Below are 20,673 nucleotides of genomic sequence, written 5' to 3'. Positions count from 1 at the left end.
TGGGACAAAAATCAGAGATTCACATGGGGTACACTAATTTAAATTAACTTTACCTTATGCAAAATCCTGCAACCCATGGGTAGATGTCTGGAAATCCTTTAATAGTTGCGGTGCATACCTTGTTTAATGGAATTTCCATTAACTTTCCATGAAAGTCAAAGAAAAACGTATCCATGAGATCACACAAAGACACAAAGAGTGGGAATTAACTGCTTCTCTAGGATTAAATAAACTCAGGGACATACTGGAATGTCTGTGATCTTACTTCTATGAAGCGATTATATCTTAGGTTTCTGTCTTGCTCAAAAGGAGCCACAAGTTAAAGGTATTTCAAAATATTCTCATATCCTTCATCCATTAGATCTCATGTGGCATGAAGGGATGAGCCTTGCAGTAGGTTGTGTCTTTGAAGGTTGGGCCTGTGCAGCAACATAGCAGCAAGGATGCCAGTGTGAGGAGATCAATACAAGATATCATTGCCTCAACCAACAGTCAATGGGAGGCAAACACAGCAGAACATGTGTCTGCGTTGCCTCCAGCACAATTTTGCACATTATACACATTGCTCATAACAGTGTGCAAACAGTGGCACCTTCACAGTTTGTTGGGCAAGACCTTACACCCAGTGAGGAGGTCAGACCAGGCGTGCAGCAGACTGACTGGCAAAAGAGGCAAGATAATCTTCGTCTGACTTATCTCAGTCTCTGCCTTAACAACTGTCATTTTATAGGCATTATGTAGTCAACAGTGACTGGGAACTCTATACACAGCTAGACTATGAACACTGGATAAGTAGGACCATGTATTATACCAGAGGCCTGGAAGCTTGGTTGAGTTAAGGCAGGGGTATGGGGTGAGTTGATGAATTTTACGTAAGTATTCTTTGTAGAGTTTTAGAAAAATTAGATGAAATTTGTCAGCCCCAATTTCAGGGACTCCCAGAAAAATGTGGACCTTATAGTGGAAGAATTACCTAAGAGGTATCTGCTCAACGTGCATCATCCCAGTAGATCCAACCCAGTTTCTGTCTAATAGAAATCCATCAATATTGGATCCCTTGGAAGTGATCTGTATCTGTAAGTGCAAATACTCAAACAGGTTTGTAACATTTTGCCGAACAATTAAGAGCTGGTTGCTGCAACTGCTATATAACTACTTGCATTTTTCACACTTTTAATGCAGTAAAACACCCCAAGGCTCTTCACAAGAGCATCATCAAAATTTGACAACAAGCCACAGAACGAGCTATCAAGACAGATGGCCAAATGTTTGGTCAAATAAATAGGTTTTAAAGGAGCATGTTAATGGAGGAGAGAGAAATAGAGAGGCAGAGAGATTTAGGAAGGGAATTCCAGAGCTTCGGGTATAGGCAAATGATAGCATGGTCACCAATTGTGGAGCAATTAAAATTGAGAAAGTGATGCCAAAATTGGAGGAGCACAGAGATCTTGAAGGTTTGTAGAGCTGGAGGAGGTTACAGAGATAAGGAGGGGTGACACCATGGAGGGATTTGAAAATAATGACAAGAATTTTAAAATTGATGCAGTGTCCGTCCGAGTGCCAATGTAGGTCAGCAAGCACAGGGTGATGGGTAAATGGGACTTTTGTGAGTTAAGATACAGGCAACAGAGCTTTGGATGAAGACAAGTTTATGAAGCATGGTGGGGGTAGAAACCTGATTAGAGGGAATTAAACATGGAATTGGGAGATGACAATATGTTCAGGAACTTTGGAGAGGAAAGAGGTTGGAAATGGGGCAGTAGTTTTCAAGGATAAATGGATAATGGCACCCTGTGGTGTGGTGCGAGTTAGATATCTTAGTATAGTATTGTGTGTAGGGGTCAAGAGAGAGAGGGGGAGGAGGAGTGTGGGGAGATGATGAGAAAGAGAAAAAAAAAAGGCCAGGATTTCTGCTGCTAATTATGATCCAGTGGCACCTGCATAAGAGACAAAAATCAGCCTCGATTGCGATGCTATACATCGTTGAAAAGACTACTAGGTGAGCACTTGAATAATCTTTCTTTTTTCTTTTCTTTCTTTTGGGCCTCCTTATCTCGAGAGACAATGGATACGCGCCTGGAGGTGGTCAGTGGTTTGTGAAGCAGCGCCTGGAGTGGCTATAAAGGCCAATTCTGGAGTGACAGGCTCTTCCACAGGTGCTGCAGAGAAATTTGTTTGTCGGGGCTGTTGCACAGTTGGCTCTCCCCTTGCGCCTCTGTCTTTTTTCCTGCCAACTACTAAGTCTCTTCGACTCGCCACAATTTAGCCCTGTCTTTATGGCTGCCCGCCAGCTCTGGCGAATGCTGGCAACTGACTCCCACGACTTGTGATCAATGTCACACGATTTCATGTCGCGTTTGCAGACGTCTTTATAGCGGAGACATGGACGGCCGGTGGGTCTGATACCAGTGGCGAGCTCGCTGTACAATGTGTCTTTGGGGATCCTGCCATCTTCCATGCGGCTCACATGGCCAAGCCATCTCAAGCGCCGCTGACTCAGTAGTGTGTATAAGCTGGGGGTGTTGGCCGCTTCAAAGGACTTCTGTGTTGGAGATATAGTCCTGCCACCTGATGCCAAGTATTCTCCGAAGGCAGCGAAGATGGAATGAATTGAGACGTCGCTCTTGGCTGGCATACGTTGTCCAGGCCTCGCTGCCGTAGAGCAAGGTACTGAGGACACAGGCCTGATACACTCGGACTTTTGTGTTCCGTGTCACTGTGAAACCATACCCCAGTAAAAAGTAGAGATAAAGGAAGGGAGGGTGGAATCTGAGAGAAAGATAATAATGTATTCAAGTGTCATCCTGAGTTAAAGCTAGCACTTATAGAGCACAGGACTCAGGCCAGTTACAACCTTCCTCAAAACGAGTTCAAGACCAAATCACTGATCTAATCTCAGCGTGGTTGTAGTCGTCCTTATAGACAGTTTATCCTTGGAACTTAGTTCACTATATTATTGCATCAGTTGGCCCAGTTCCTTGCTGTTGGTTCTCGATGCACATAACTTGCTCCCGGCAGCAATTACTGTGGTTTTCTTTTGTGTTTTGCCAACTCTGGAATTAATTCACACCTCTGATAAATACATGCTTTATCTATAGGGCCTGGGAGCACAGCCAGGCCTGTGCCTCATCTCCCAACTAGATTATGAGCTTCGAAGTTACCAGGCGGCACCTCATCTCAAGCTGTTGTTCAAAATCCTGGAACTCCCTTCCTAACAGCACTGTGGGTATACCTACCCCAAATGGACTGCAGCGGTTCAAGAAGGCAGCTCACCACCACCTCCTCAAGGGCAATTAGGGATGGGCAATAAATACTGGCCTGGCCGGTGACGCCCACATCCCATGAATGAATTTTTAAAAAATTCAGTGCTGAACTGAGTGCAGAACAACTGTGAATCATATTGGAGGAAGATGAAGGGATGTAGTCATTTCTGTTATGAGTGCATCTATTGCCCAGCAATCAGATGGGTCCAAGTTTACATTCTTTGCAACCTCATGGATGAAAGAGTTTGCAAGGAAACAGCTTCAGTATGGAAATAAGAGAGTCCAGAGTTTTGACAACTTATTCTGGTCCCAAACTCTACTCTCTTTCTCTACTGTATCGATATGACGATGGCCAGTGCTCCTCTAAACTTCCCTCTATTGTCCCTTATGTCAAATATTCCATTCGACATCTTCTCCTCCTATGTACGTCCTCACTCTGTTGTAATCAAAATTCATCGCACTATCATCTACTTATTCTTTCCCAGGATGCCAAAGCTGTAGAGCTCCTCATTAACCTTGTCTTCTCTTCCACCTACAATCCTCGGGCTTGTAAAACTGTTATCTAATTACTACTGTCTAATTAACTTGGTATTCTCTTCTTGGTTGTTTCTTCTTTCCAATCCTAGTAGTTTCTTGCCCTACAGGCCTTCAGTTTTTCAATTCGGAAAAAAATAAATTTAGAGATAATCTGTCACCATATGTCTCTCTCTCACTCTTGCTAGGGTTATGAATCACAGGTGACATGTGGCCTCCGACAGCTTACCCAAGTAATCGTGCTTCATGCATGACCCTGGACAATGACATGGGGGAAATGTGGCGGTGGGGAGGAGAAAAGCGATCACTATAGCGAAGAGAACATCTAACTTCATAGGCAGGAATTTCCTTCCGGGGTAGGAAACGGATGTCAGGACTGTTTCTGGGTCCTGGTCCTGCCCCTGGGGAGGAAGCAGTCACAACCCCTGACTATCACGGGACAAACTGTTAACTGGCTAAAGGGCGGTTTGGGTGGCCAATTAGCAGCTGCAGGGGTGGAAATGGAGGTGGGACTGAAAGAGAATGGGCCCAATTCAAAACCACCATGGCAGACATTACTGTGGCTACCGATACATGAAATAACTGTTGTGGCAATGTTACTGATGGAGCAGAAAAGGCAGAGGACTGGAATCCAGGGCAGGGCTGGCCCTCGCTTTGCATATGCTGGAAATCCTCTTCAAGGCGGTGAGGGAGAGGAGGGAGGTCCTCTTCCAGGAGGGTGGCAGGAGAAGGCTACCCTCCCAGACCAAACTGGCCTGGAATGAGGTGACTGAGCCATTGAGCAGATGAATTGTGGTCCGCAGGAACTGGGTCCAGTGCCGGAAGAGTTCATTGACCTTATCCGCTCTCATGAGGTGAGTGCAATGCCGAACCCACAGGACAGGCCTCTGGATATTCAAGCTCCAGCAGACACCCCAGCTGAGGAGCCGGAGGGTGCATGCTGGTCCTGAACGTGGGAGGAATATCTGCTCAGGGTATTTACTGACCCCTCAGCAAGGCTCAGAGCCATAGCGCTGCTGAGGACCTGCCAGTAATGATAGATGCTGATTCTTATGTATACGAGCCGTTGACATTGGCTGTAGAGGCCAGCAGTACCTTACCTCTTTTGTGTCCTTGCAGGAGAAACGGATGCATAATGGCCACAAGAGAACCCAGACAGGAGGAGGGTTGCCCTTCCTACATATCACCACCACAATGGAAGTGGGAGTCATGGAGATCGCCAGGGTCAATGACCACAAGCAAGTTGGGGAAGGTGAGACGGACATCCCTGGTGGACTTAGAGAATAAAAAGTGGAATGCGTACATTAAAGGGGTGTATTGAACTCCAGACTGTCCAATAGCATGCTGAGGACTGAGCTACATTGGGATGCCTCATCATGACAGAGGCTTCTGCTCTCCAAGGCTAGTTCTCATGATCTCTTCGCACTTTTCCCATAGATGAAGTCGATGCATAAAGTCCAATTCCTGTACCATCACCGCGTCAAGCGCTGCCAGAGCAGACCTCAGACCCAGCACTTTCACACCTTATAACCACACCCTCCACCAGCACAGATACAATCACTTTGGTGGATCCTTGCACGTGGTGGGTCACATGTAACTGTGCACTTTGTCTTTTTGAGCATCATGTAAATATTGACAAATTAAACAAGACGAGTGAACCTCCTTTTATTAATGGCAGTAAAGGAGAAGAGGGATAAAGTAGTGAAGGGGAGCAAGGGTCCATGAATGGTGACAGTGAAACCTCTGGCATCTTTCATTGGCAGTAAGAGTTGAGCTGTTCCAGGCTGCATCTTCAATGGAAGTGCACTCACAGGCACCCCAAAGTGAGTTCCATACCATGCCGTTCCTCCTGGGTTCAAGGGGCTCAGCTAAAATGAGCCTGAATCAGATGATCCCTGAGATTAATGGCATCCTGATGAGAGCCTCGAGCCCCGCGCCAGGCAAGGCACCTCCCAGTATAGCCAGCGCACTTGTGTTCTGCATCTTCTTCCTCCCCCTCCACGTCCTGTTCCTCCTTTTCCTCCGATGAGCTGTGTCCATCCAACATTGCCACCTCTTAAAGGTCCACGTGTCTTTGGAGGGTTATGTTATGGGGAACACAGATGACCACCATCACGCGCGTGATCCTTGCAAAATCACATTGCAGGACCCCACCCGACTGGTTCAGGCACCGGAACCGCATCTTCAGAAGCTTGATAGTGGTCCTTGTGAGCAGATGGCTTCCGTTTTAGTGCCTTTGTGCACTTGTTGTCAGGTTCTCAAGAGGGGTGAATAGCCAGCTCTTCAAGGGATATCTCGTCCCCTAGAATCCATCCACGGAGTTTGAGGATTGGAATGAAAAGTTGCAGCAGCCTGGACTGGCAGAGGATGAAGGAGTCATGGCAGCTACCAGGAATATGAGTGCACATATGCAGTAAGCTCTTGTTGTGGTTGCAGACCAGTTGAATGTTGAAGGAATGGAAGTTCTTCCTGTTGATGAATCCCACTGGGTGCTCAGTCGGTGCCTTAATAGCCACATGGGTGGAATCAATGATACCCTGTACCTGGGGAATCCAATGATGATGGGGAAACCCACTGCCCTTTGTGCCTGCCAGGCCCCATCTGTCTGAAATTGAATGTACTGCTCAGTTTTCGCAAAAAAGGCATCAGTGATCTGCGACATGCAGCCATTTGCAAGATACCACAAAGGTCAGCAGCTGATCCTTACAAGGAGCCAGAAGCGAAGACATTCAAGGCCATGGGTGACTTTGATAGCTACTGGCAGGGCATGGCAAGCAGTGCTGTGAGGTGTGAGGTCACAAATCTCTGTGACCATCTGCGAGGAGAGTCTGAGTCTCCTCTGGCACTGGTTCTTGGTCATCTCAAGGTGGCTCCGTCTTTGGCAGTAGATCCTATGCAGAGGCTATGGTCTCCATTGCCTTCCTGCCCCTCCCAATGCCTGGGGCTCTGCCCTTCCTAGAGAGAATGTTGCTCTTCATGGCCACTGGACCCAATATCTGAGAGTCATGCTCCTATTGCCAGTTGCTGCCTTCTTGAATAGGCTGATGATTCAGATTCAACCATAGTCACAGTATCTGAATCCATGAGTGCTCATTAAAAATGAAGAGATTGGAGCCCAAACTAAAGTGCAAATTGTGGGGCAGAATCGGCCAGCGACAGTCTGACTCTGAATATAATTGTATGCAATATGTTTCCACATCAACAGAGCAAAGCACACTAACTCTAGAAGACACAACATACCTCATTGTTCTTATCAGTCTAATCAGGATTGTAAACTGAATGTTGGTTCCATCTAGCCCCTCAGTGCTTCAGGTTCACTCCTGCCAGGTCCAGGGCCCCTGTACTAAAGCCAACAGGACCATCATCGGGCCAACTGCTCCAAGAGGGTTCCAGAATGAAATGCATTAAACCATCAGGATGACCTTTAAAAGGTTTATTTCAAGAAAAAAGTACATATTGCTTCTACATGCTGTTTTCTAGACGGCAAAGAGATGTACAAGAAACATTTATCTTAGTTTATGTTTTATGTAATCCTACACAAAGAATGCAAGATATAGCACATTGTTCAAGGTTAACTGAGAATGCACTGGGAGTGCCATAAGGTGCATACTCCAGTATAAAGCTGGCCCTTATTCTCAATGTGTAGGCAAATTCTCCCTTTCCAACCCAGCCAGACTAAGCTCTGGGTACTGTGTATGTATGTGCATCTACCAGGAGCTTCTGCAACTTAAAAATGTTTGTTCTAACTGTGCAGAAATTTAAGGCTCTTGCAAGTTGCTATAGAGTGCAGAGTGCATTATGCTTTGTAGTTTCTACTCTACTTATAGATACATTGACCTAGAAGTGCAGCTAATGCCTGCGCCTGGTTGGTGAGACCAACCCGATATTGGGTCTTATTTCCATCTAGCTAGCAAAGCAGGATTGCTGATCGGGTCACTGCTAGCCGCAGCACTTGCGGGGGATGGGAGACACCCACTGGGTAGGGAAGGAAGTAATTGCTGAGGGGGCAAAAGCAGTGGCCAAGGTGGGATGGGAAAGAAGGTAGTATGGCCAGCAACAGCTCCATGTTCAAGTAAGGATACTTTAAAACCTTACCTTGTTGGTTGCGGCCCTTTAAGGACCCCCTGTTAGGCCGCACATGGGCCTAGCTTTCCCTGTGTGTAGCCATTACTGGAGCCAGTTGGGTCAAGGCAAACCAAATTTGCAGTGAGCCCCTTATTTGAGTAATAAAAAAGGTCTAATGCCCATTTCAGGCATGAGCACTACACACCGATTTTTTTAGCCTTTATCAATATGGCAGGCCATGCCACCTTATAATAAGCATGCACTTCCTGCCTGCCATATTGGAGGTTTAGGAAACCTGAAAAATGGTGCAGCATAATTTCTAGGCCATTGTGTAATTGCACAGTTTTTTTTTGCTGGAGTACAATGCTGACTAACAGGGATAAGGTCACGTGGAGATAGGGGGGAGTACAGTCTTGATAACAAAGCTGAATTGTTTTTTCATTCTTTCATGGGACGCGAGCGTCATTGGCAAGGCCAACACTTGTTGTCTGTTCCTAACTGCCCTTGAGAAGGTAGTGGTGAGCCGTCTTCTTGAACTGCTGCAGTCCATCGGTGTAGTAAACCCACAGTGCTGTCAGGGAGCTGAATATTAACACTTTTAATTTTAAAAAATTTAACATAGCACCGTGTAAAGCATATGACTGACAATGAGTTACAGAGAAGTACAGCAAGCAAATGTAGCAGCCATTTTTGTGCACAGCAGGAATCTGCAACCAGCAATGAGATGAATGATCAGAGAAGTCACAGAAAACATATTTGCTCTGTTTGAATTATTCTTTACCCTTCCTTGCCCTGTTCTTTGCTACCCAATCACATCTCAGTAAAGTAATTACAATACAGAGTGAACAGTCCTCTCGACTGCAGAATAGCTCTAAGAGTAGCTGCTAAGTGGGGAAGAGGGGAAACATAGGTTTAATTTTAAGAGTTTTGTTATGCTTTGAGCACACAGTCCTGCAAGCTAAACAGTTCCAAACACACCTGGTTTGTGAAAGTGACCCATAGGATTAAGAGGAAATCACTTGCTGAGTTGGGGATTAAAAGAATACGTTACCACGGAGACTGCATTTCACAGTTGGCTGAACAGAGGATGTGGCCAATTATTTTTCTCCCTGCTTAAGAATTTTCTTTTTATGTAATTTTTCTTGCTTAGAAATGTATTCCTCACTCTCCAATGCCTCGGACATCCACTGTCCTTCTGGGAGAGCAGGAAGACACTTGGCCTATTCTCAAACCAACACCACTGCGGCTGACTATCACAAGCTTGTAGACATAGCCAGGTGTGATCCTTCCCTTCTGCTTTTCTGTTCCCTGTCAGTTCCTCCCCACTTCACACAACATACATCATTAAAAAAGAGGAGCAGGGTCGGAGCCTACACTCACCCCTCACTCCATAACAGAGCAATGATGGAGAGGTGCGATTCAACACTTCACTCACCGATGTTTGGGAGCCTGGTATCTGCAGATTTCTTTAGAAGGTCCAGACCAATGACGAAGACGCAGTTCACAGCATCACAAGACAGCAGTCCCTGTAAAACACGAGTAGCCAAAGTTAAACCAAAGTACTCAGCCTTTCCTACACACTCTAAAGCAACAGTCAAATGGCCCAACAGTTGGGGTGTACACTCTCAGCACTCCTTGGTTGCATGGTGTGGTGAGGTAATAAAAACACAACCCAGGGTCCCTCTCCTGCTCATGATCACTGCTGAAGAGTGCACGTGTATGAACACTGGGCTCAGGCTCCAGTGGTGCCCCAATTCTGGAGTAGCTTGGTCAAGCCAAAATCTGAAATCACCTGAGGAATGGCCTCTTGAGCAAGATATTGGAGGGCTATCAGCATGTGTAGAACTGTAACCCAGCCCAAGCTGGCACTTTTCAGAGAGGAGGGGAGGAAAGGGTAGAAAATTCAGAGAGAAAAAGGGGGCAAAATATAGCTTTGCTGGTATATATGGGCGTTCGCCAGAGCTGGCGGGCAGCCATAAAGACGGGGCTGAAGTGTGGCGAGTCGAAGAGACTTAGCAGTTGGCAGGAAAAAAGACAGAGGCGCAAGGAGAGAGCCAACTGTGTAACAGCCCCGACAAACAAATTTCCCTGCAGCACCTGTGGAAGAGCCTGTCACTCTAGAATTGGTCTTTATAGCCACCCCAGGCGCTGCTTCACAAACCACTGACCACCTCCAGGCGCTTATCCATTGTCTCTCGAGATAAGGAGGCCAAAGAAGGTATATATGGGGCAGTGTCACATTACACAGTGGTGCATTAGTGGTATTGAGAGTACCCCACCACTACTGTACAAACTCCAGCAATGACCCTGTCACAGATTCTCTTCCTAGATTACTTCATTTGGTTTAGCTACAATTATCACCATTGAACTTCAGGCTCTGATCTCCTGGCTTACTTTACACCAGAGTAGTCAAGTGATCGCTACATATAAAACTAGCAATATCGCAGTAGACGTAACATCACAGATATGCATTGGTGATAAACATAAGATTGTTGGGCTCAGAGTCTTAACACCTGGGTCTTCTCTAAGGGGAAAATAAAATATTTAAGAGCTGAGCAAATTTTATGTTCAACAATGTGACAGTGAACATCGGTAAATTAACACATTTGCTCCATACACTAACAGACACACATACGCATGTCAACTGTCAGGCAGGATCCATTGGACAGCAATCAGCAGCAGAAACCCTGGCTGACTTTCTTTCTCAAACCCGTAAAGCCAAGGCCAAATGATAGTGTTCCTGCTGATGCCTGACTGAGGTAAGCTAACTCAGCACACACTAGCTTTGTAACTTGGAACTTTCTTGTCTGCAGAGCTCAGCACTATGCAAGACAATGCTTTTGCCAACTGAGCCATAGGGGCACAATCTCAGTCCATGTGCCTTAAAAAGCAGGAGATGGAATATGCAAGAGCAAGGGTGGTCCAGTGTGTAAAGTTCTCAACCTTGCATTTAAATCTCTCTATGGCCTCACCTCTTCCAGTCACAGTAACCTCCTCCACATCTACACCCCTCTGGGAAGTCTGGTCTCTTTTGCACCCACAAATTCCTTTGCGCCACCACTGGGTGCTATACCATCACCATCAGCTGCCTAGGCCCTAAGCTCTGGAATTCCCTCCCTCAGCATCTCCAACTTTCCCCTCCTCCTTGAAGACACTCTTTCAAACCTACTACCTCGTTGATCAAGCTTTCTGTCACCATTCTAATATCTCATTGTGTGGCTCAGTTTCAAACTTCGTCTTATAGCACTCCTGGAAAAATCTTGGAATGTTTAACTACATTAAAGGCACTACAAAAATGCAATTAGTTATATTTTTCTTGGGTACAATTTTGGAGGTCAACGTATCCATGGACCACCTTAAAGGTGCATATACAGAGCAGGATTGCAAGACCAATGGTGTAACATCACAATAACTCATACACTCTATAGCAGGTGTGTCCAACCTTGTTGCGTGAGGGGCCGCATTATAATTTTTGTCCTACATAGGGGGGCCATGAGGAAATTTCAGAAATGCAAAGGTATTAGAAATTTATCTCACTATTAATCAAAACCACAAAAAATGGGAATTGTTGCAAACAAACTTTAAATGAGAACTCTACTGGCTTACTTTCTCGCCACTATTTTGAACACTGATTTTGAGAAATACCTGGCATTGTTTTTGCTTACATTATTAGACAATGTCTGCCTGCACGCTTGATGTATTGATCTGGAGTATTCCAGATAGATGTCCATCTGTCAGGAATAATCTTGATCGATGTCTGTGTCTGTGTGTGCGCCTCGGTGCATGTGCTTCTCTTTTCCCCCCTTCCTCTGTGACCCTCCCCCCACTCCTCTGTGTCACCAACCCGCCCCCCCCCACCACCCCCACCCCACCTCCCACCGCTCCTGGAGCCCTGTTAACCCAGCACCCTGCCCTCAGGGCCCAGGCCTGGGCCCTACCACCTCCTCAGTGATGGTGGCAGAGCAGAGGCAGTGCTGGGCCTGGGGCCTGAGCTCAAGGCTAGGAAGGCCGTACTAGGAATGGAGTTCAGGCGGGAAGCGCCGGCAGGCATGCAGCTCAGTCCGGACACCGCCATCTTGGTAAAGGGGGACATGCACAGTGAGGTGTCTCCATCACGTCAGTAAAGGAGCTGCAGCCATCGAGTCACAGAAGATTTTGGCAGCCAGAAGAAGCCAATGACAGATTTTCAGCGCAAATTTCTCATCCTTGGCGGGCCTGATGGAAACCTTTGGCGGGCCGTATGTTACACAACCCTGCTCTAAAGTAACAAGCTGGAACATCTTTATCATAGATATGTAAACACATTGGTCTGAATTGGAGCTGAAAAAGGAGCTCCATCATCCTGGAGAAAAGCATTAAATAAACAGCTATCCAACAGTCAATACCAAGCTTAGATACTGCAGGTTCTGCAGGGCCTATGGCACACCGACACCAGAACATTTAATTTGTACAACTTCAGTGCAGTACTGAGAGGGTGCTGAACTGTCAGAGGTGCAGTATTTTAGAAGGGGTGATTAACCAAGGCCCTGCTTATCCTTCCACCTTCCATGGTCCTATTTGAAGGAGAGCAAGGCAGTCATCCCAGTACCCAAGGCAATATTTATCCCTCAACCATTACCACCAAAATGGATGATCCCATTGATGTGTGCGTGCCTTTGCTATGTGCAATTCGCCTGACCAGTGACTAGACTTCCACAGTAACGTGGCTGTAAAATGCTACGGGACATCCTGAGGATGCTGTATAAATAAAAGTTCATTCTTTCTGACCCATCCTTGCCAATTGATTTTATTCCTTTTCAGCTCAAGTAAAATTCCAGACAATGACTAAATTTTAAAAAGTAGTTCTTTTGGTAGGAAAAAGGAAGGAGATCATGGGGTGTAAAGTCCTCTTGTTGATTGGTCTGAATACAAAATGTGAAATCTTGCTTTGTTGAAGTACAATTTGACAGCTGTTACACCAAGGTGCTTTGTTGAATAATTTTCTTTAATCCACTGACTATAGATCTGAATTTATATTTTTTTGAAGAAACTCAAAAAGAACATTCATAACAGGATGACTGCTGGCAGCTTAATATGATCACCGAGTTTGCTATACTCTATCCTACTTTGCAAAGGATGAGAAGGGAGACAAAATATCTGTGCATTACCCAGCAAGAACAAAGACCCAGGAAGTTTAAAGGAACTAACTGTTCTTTCAGCAAGCAAAGAAATACTGCTAAATGCTATGTTTGAATCACTGAGTGACTGTCATGTGACAAGCCCCTCCCCATCTGTGGCACCTGAACTCTCTGAAAGAAGGATTCCTCTTCGTCCCATTTTCCCCATGCCCTTTTTTTAAATTTACACCAGCTCCTTGGGTTAAAATTTTCAATTGGCAGAATTTCCTGCTTTCTTTTGACTAGCCTCCTGCCCCCTCCCGAGATTTGTGCTCACAACTCCAGCACAATCTATGCAGACATGCTAGAAATTCAGTGCAAGGTCATACTCACGTAGACTGGCCCTACAACTAAGTATGCAACGTTTGTTTTCAATTGAATTCTCTGGCATTCTGATGCAGTTGAAACAGCAAAAACTGCCCTTCAGCATGCTGATACATAAAGGAGAGAAAAGAAAAATTGAAAGAAAGCTCTAGAAGTTGATTGCAGATAGGAGTATCTTTGGAAAAAAGTAAGAAAACTTTTGCGATCCATGAGGGATGTGTGCTTGATGTTGTATGGCTTAAGTGGAAGATTCATCCATTGATGGCTCGTGTTCAGTCTATACTTCACTCCACATTTCTGGTTATAGCAGAATGAAAGAAATAAGTTGCCTCAAAACAGTTCCTTTCACCACCTCAGGACGTCTCAATGCACTTCATGGCTAATTGGGTACTTTTGAAGTGTAGTCACTTTTGTAATGTAGGGGTACCCAATTTATACACAACAAGCTTCCAGAAATCATGTAATAACCAGATACCCATTTTTGGTGCCGATGATTTGAGGAATAAACAAACATTGGCCAGGGAGCTGGGAAAACTCCTCAGCTCTTCAAATCGTGCCACTGCATCTTTCATGTTCATTGGAGAGGGAAAATGGTGGCCCTGGTTTAACATGGCATCTGAAAGACAGCATCGCTGATGGTACAGCACTTCCTTAACATTGTACTAAAGCATCAGATAAGTAAAAAGGATTAGAAAAGACAAGATGAAGGGTCATTGACCTGAAACGTTAACTCTGTTGCTCTTTCCACAGATGCTGCCAGACCTGCTGAGTATTCCAGCATTTTGGCCCATCGCAGCTCATTCCTCTAATACCTTAACTCTCCCATTATATCATCCAGCTGCATTTTAAGCAGCTGTTTCTGCCTCCACTTTCCCATTTGCCAGATTATTCAAAGAATTTTTCACTTTTTGATTAAGACATTCTTCCAGATATCCGTGTTAAATTTACTTCAGTTTTAAACTTGCACCATGTGCCCATCAGTCCTTTACACCAGCCTTTTGTGCTATACTCTTACTGTTCAATTCCTGAGCCAATGGAACAAACAATCTTAAAGCAAGAAACACAAGATTCAAGTGCATCATTAAGCAGAAATGACTCAACAAAACCCATGGACTGTAATGGAACCACATTAAATGAATAATGCCAGGGTTTTCTAAGTCCAGGTACCATCAGGTACATGATTAACAAGAACAACTTACTACAACTGGTACTGTACCCATCAGTGATGCAACAATCACTGCCAACTTCAGAACACCAGCTAAGTTCAACCTTGCCAACTGTATAGCCTCAGTAGTGAAACTGGTTGGAAGTGAAAAACAAACAAGCTGATCACATAAAAAATATAGTTATGCTGCCAGTGATTCATGGGCCATGGTCCAATCTCAGGGTTCACGGGGCACTCACTACACACTCAAGTTTTACTCTTGCTGCTTTCTGTTATTATTTGAACCCACCAATCAAGTTACAGCCACGAACACTAAGGCCCATCTGTTATTCTAAATATAATGAAATTATTGTTGCCAAGACAAAATTACACTCCATCAGAAACAAAGTAATTGAGAATGAATTACCCAAATGTCTGATGCAGCATAGAAAGCAGTACATTCCAAAGTTATAGACAATTTTTATCAGCTTAATTTGAAACTGACCACATCCTTCATCACATGTGCCTCTTCAAAACTGACTAATTGCTTCCTGGAGTTGAACTGGAATGAAGATCTTTACATTTCAGTCAAGTTAAATATAAAACACAAGGGTGCAATATTATTCATTTGAGGAGAACAACTTCGCATGGTGTCACATAGGAACGAAGGAAATAGGGGAAGGAGGCAGCCATTCAGCCGGACGAGCCTGTTCCGCCATTCAACCAGATCATGACTGATCATCTACCTATATGCCATTTTTCCCCACTATCCCAATATCACTTGGTGTCATTTGTATCCAGAAATCTATCGATTTCTGTCTTGAATATGCTCAATGATTGACCTTCACAGCCCTCTGGGGTAGAGAATTCCAAAGTTACAGATTCACTACCCCCTCAGTAAAGAAATGCCTCCTCATCTTAGTCTTAAATGGCCTGCCCCTTATTCTGAGACTGTGTCCCCTAGTTCAAGACTCACCAGTCAGAAGAAACATCCTATCCACAACCTACCCTGTCACGCCCTGTAAGAATTTTGTAAGTTTCAATGAGATCACCTCTCATTCTTCAAAACTCTGGAGAAACTTACTGTAGAAATAATGATGCAGTTCTTTCTAGGTTCTGCTGCTTTCTGTGCCACAGCCCTCTCTAAAATGGTAACAACTCCCATTAAGTAATTTCATCCATGTATTGAGATACAGAAGACTATTACCTGTGATCTTTGCACTAAATAACTGCAGTACAATAATGAACAGGGTCTGTATTAATACCACTCAGATATGATTGAACATTAGTTCCAAATTGTGATGAATTTAACATTGATTTGGTATATCAATACAAAGGCACCCAACCACTGGGTTTTGTGGGAGACTTAACATTTGTAAAGCAGACAGAAAATGTCAACAATTCAACACAGTTTAAAATGGCACCAAAAAGGGCCAAATGCAGAATGATCAGCCTGTGTATATATAAAACATAAAATAGAATTATTTCTTGTTGACAGGGTGGCTTGCATGTGCAAATCTTTTAAGCTATGTTGATAAGCAGCTCTTTGATCGGCACCCCATCCATCACCTTAAACATTCACTCCCTCCCACCGATGCACAGTGACAGCAGCGTGTACAATATACAAGATGCACTGCAGCAACTCACCATGTCTCCTTCGACAGCACCTTCCAAACCTGCGACCTCTTCCACCTAGAAGGACAAGGGAAGCATACACATGGGAACACCACCATGTGCAAGTTCCCCTCCAAGCCACACACCATTCTGACTTGGAACTATATCGCAGTTCCTTCACTGTTGCTGGATCAAAATCATGGAACTCCCTCCCTAACAGCACTATGGGTGCACCCGCACCAGATGGACTGCAGCGTCTTAAGAAGGCAGCTCACCACCACCTTCTCAAGGACAATTAGAGATGGACAACAAATGCTGGCCTTGCCAGTGATGCCCACATCCCATGAAACAAATAAAAAAATTAAAAATATCAGCAGCTGATGGAGGTTGCCAACTATGTGGGGGAAGAGTGGGGAGGGAATGGGTGTTTAAATGATGACGCTGCCTGTGGGAATTCTGAATAGGTCCGGAGTTTGTGATGGGTGGAGGCAAGCAAATTGAAGAGGAGAGCTTTACAGAAGTTAAACTCCAAGGTGATGAAAACAGGGATCAAGGCTTCAGCAACAGCCAGGGGCAGGTGGCAGTCTCTGCCTCAATCTACATTATAACCTTCTGTGGCTCAATGGTTCCACCTGGTTGAATGGATTTGAAAGCTGTGTCACTTAACTTTGGCCCAAGTTGACCATTATACATGAAAATGTGTTCCCCCTTTCTCCCATGATACCAGGTAGAAAATACATGCACCCATCTTCAACACTCATTCTTTTCATGTGCAAATGAAAAGCAGATGTCTGTTTCTTCCTAGGTGACGGTGTAAAAGCAGCAGGAAGATTTCCCCAAGCTTTAGTTCTTGCAAATACAGAAAATTCCCCTGCTATGTTTAACAGGAAAGAAAGGAAAGGACTTGCCGGTCATAACTTCAGGGCATCCCAAAGCACTTCCCAGCCAATGAACAGCTTTTGAAATGTAGTCACTGTTGTAATGTAGGAAATGCTACTGCCAATTTGAGCATAGCAAGCTCCCACAAACAGCAATCTGATACATGGCATGACCATTGATTTTGTGATGTTGATTGAGGAATACATCTTGGCCAGGATACCTGGAGAACTTCCTTGCTCTTTGAAATAGTGCCATGGGATATTTTACATCCACCTGAGAAGGCAGAGGAGGCTTTGGGTTTCATACTTCAGCCAAAAGATAGCACTTCCAACAGTGAAGCACTGGAGCATTAACCTGGATTGTGTGCTCAAGTCTCTAGCTGGAGTGGACCTTGAACTCAGACCCTTTTGACTCAGAGGCAAAAGTGCCTCATTGAGCCAAGGCTTACACCTTTACAATGTCGCTAATGCACAGGAACTGAGTAAATCTGCCCTGATATTGAAAGAAAGGCTTGAATTTGCATTGTGCTTTAGCACATCATCCAAACATCTCAAAATGTTTCACATACAATGAACTTGCATAGGTAAACATATGGTTACGAAATACCTTTCCAGAAACCAGTCAGTCAAATCAAGAAGACATGGTGGGTTTTAATCCTATTCCATATTGTCTTGTTAATTGTGGTTATTTCAAAATTCAACTGGCTTTATAAATACATGAAAATATTCATTGTGGTTCAACCAAGGATTTAAATGACAATAGAGAAAATCTGAAATAAAACAAGAACGAAACTGCCATCCAGAGCATGCCAAACTTTTAATATGTACTTACACCATGGAACTGGCTTTTAAACCCTCAAGCAGCAAATTGTTGGTTAATTTTTGACAATAGATCAGTGAAAATGAAATGCGTGGGGTTTTGTATGTTCAGGTTAATTTGAACACTCATTTTCTCATCCTAATCATTTTCATACCACTCCACAGTAACCAGTTTCCCCAACTCCAGATGCTTGTCCCCCTACTTCACCATCACAGGTTGGTCATGCTCTTTGAAATCACTCAAAGCCACTTTAATTCTGCTAATTCTCTCCCTTCCTTCATAAACCCCTTAGCAAACCCATCTATTCAACTGTGCCTTTAGTTTACTTCTCCCAACACACTCAATTTTTCTCGTCTCCATTTGGAATTCTTCCTCTCCTCCCCTCCCCACAATCTGAGCTATTCTTCTTTCAGAGGGACCTTACTTAACTGAATATCCCCACAAAGTAGAACGGTAGCAGACCATGATCAGAGCATTTTGTAGTCAAGCATTTTGATATTCATTCCATCAGATTCTTGCTATCCATTAATCAAGAAGCAAGAGGTGGTTCTTATTGTCCTGGATTGTCAGGGGTATGACTGCCTATGAAAGATAACTTGCATTCATTAGTTATACAAATATTGGAGGTGGGAGTTAAAGGCAGTTTGACTGGGTGGAGAGGTTGGAGCTGTGAGGCCATGTGATGATACCAGGAATGCATACAACCAGAATTGGTAACCCTAGGTGGTTCTAAAATAATCTTTTCTGCATTACAACAGTAACTGCACTTCAAAAGTACTTCATTGGCTGTGAAATACTTTGGGTCATGAAAGACGCTATATAAATGCAAATCCTTTGTTCCTTTCTTTACGATGTTACCCAGCTGTTCACATTAGTAACTGCCTACAATTCATGACAAATAAAATTCCAGAATGATTTTATACAAATGTGCATTTCTCATTTTCAATCCTCCAAACAGTCAATGCTGTCCTCACGATTCTGTAGAGCTCATTAAAAGCAGTAGCAGTACACAGGGGTGATAGAAAAGGAAACTGTCAGACCAGAACACTGGGAACAGTCGTCATGCCATGACTGCACTGCAAATTAAAGCAGCTCTGTCATACCTATGATGGTTTTGCTGTTCCTTTTATACCAGACATGCCTAAAATTAATTCGAGCAAAATATTGCAGCTGAAAGCAGTGACCTTATATTGTCGCACAGCGAAGCAAGAGCACTTGGATACAAGAGAATCAAGGAAATTAAAATTGTCAAATTATGCAGCTGCTATTCCAAAGGGATTCGCAGCTACTCAAACATTTATCTTCAAAAGTGATTCTCAATAAACCACGATCAGCGGAAGTCCTTGTGCCTTTCAATGGTGCAATGCACAACCAGGAACAACACCAATTGCACCCATCAGGATGGACCAGCAATCCAAGCCAGAATCGCCTGCTTTAGTCTCCGAGAGGCTTCCAAGCTTGATTAGTCATGTTGTGTGAGGGAGGTGAGGCTATTCTAAAAATTGCAGGTCCCAGGGCTTCCATCTCTTCTTGCTCTGGTCCCCTCTGTACCTGCCCATCCAGTCAGTCTTCATCTAGTCAGCAGATTGTGATCATCATTTTGCTTTTTGGAAAGTCATGGCCAGCGATGAATGTGAATGCCCATCCTGCCACATCATCGAATCTTAAGGCACAGAAGAAGCTGTCGTGCCTGTGCTGGCACTCAAAGAGCCACCTGATGTAGTTTCACATCTCAGACTTTTTTCCCCCCATAACCATGCAGATTAGTCTTCAAGTACATGTCCAATTGTCTTTTGAAAGTTACTATGGAATCTGATTCCACCACACCTTCAGGTAATATTTTCTGGATCTTAACAATCCTGTGTAAAGATATTTCTCCTCATTTTGCCTCTACTTCTGCCAATTATTATAAATCTATGATCTCTGATTACCAACCCAATTTCTCCCTAATTACTCTAACAAAACCCTCATAAACCTTGAATACCTTACTGGGTCTCCCCTTAATCTTCTCTGCACTAAAGAGAACAAACTCAACTTCTCCAATCTCTCCATATAATAGAAGTCGCTCATCCCTGGGATCATCTTAGTAAACCTACTTTGTACCTTCTCCAGGGCTTTGGTATCCTTCCTATAGTGTTCAAAGTTGCACATAACTGAAATGCTTTACAGGATAAGCTCTACAATAAGCATGCACTTTCCATTGATCCCTACATGCATATACCAGTGCAGTCAACACAGTGCACCAGCCCACCAGATACCAACACTCCTTACATCCACATGCCAACACTGGATACAGCACACGATAGTATTCTCTACATTCACACCCCAGCACTCACTACAGAAGGATCCATCTGACTGCTGCTACTTATTAAGAGCAGCAGTTTCATTCACCAGTGAATCTGCATGTTATCCGCTTCATGCGCGACCTGAGGCAAGAAGTCTTATCTGGGTAGTTAACGAAGTAAAGAATTATAGGCAAGACCAATCCAACCCACATCACTTTCCAGCAGGGTTCCCTAGATAGCAAACAGGAAAGGGGACCCCAGTGAGTTTTCCCCTGCCTTGCTATTCCCTAGGAATACTGTGAAATTGTAGTATATTAATAGCTGTCCATCTCAGAAAAGCTAAATTAATGATTGAAGCTGGGACCCAATATCCTGCATAGCTCAGCATCACACTAGTTGGTTTCCCAACTAAATCACATGCTGAATGGAATTTTCTAATCTGACCAAAGTTTGATCAGTTAGAAGCTGGACCACTTTATTCTGTGGATCTTGGAAAAGATAGTTACCTGACAGAGTGTGTAATGTAAAATGCTTCAATGGTTTTATGGCCCTTTGAAGATAATCAAACAAATAAATCACAATACCTTTTA

General features: G+C 44.2%; 1 protein-coding gene across 9 annotated transcripts in view; it reads right to left on the bottom strand.

Annotated features, from left to right (window-relative positions):
• Positions 1–20,673, bottom strand: part of pknox2 (pbx/knotted 1 homeobox 2) — a 435,336-nt gene that overhangs the window by 185,760 nt on the left and 228,903 nt on the right. For all 9 annotated transcript variants that reach the window (XM_068053838.1, XM_068053847.1, XM_068053843.1 and 6 more), the window contains exon 2: positions 9,298–9,388. The gene's annotated coding sequence lies outside the window, so the exon portion shown is untranslated. The remainder of the gene's footprint in view (positions 1–9,297; positions 9,389–20,673) is intronic.

Source organism: Heterodontus francisci, chromosome 22, assembly GCF_036365525.1.
Source record: "Heterodontus francisci isolate sHetFra1 chromosome 22, sHetFra1.hap1, whole genome shotgun sequence".
Lineage (NCBI taxonomy): Eukaryota > Metazoa > Chordata > Chondrichthyes > Heterodontiformes > Heterodontidae > Heterodontus > Heterodontus francisci.
Note: the sequence above shows the minus strand (reverse complement) of the source record. Positions and strands in the feature narration are given on the sequence as shown.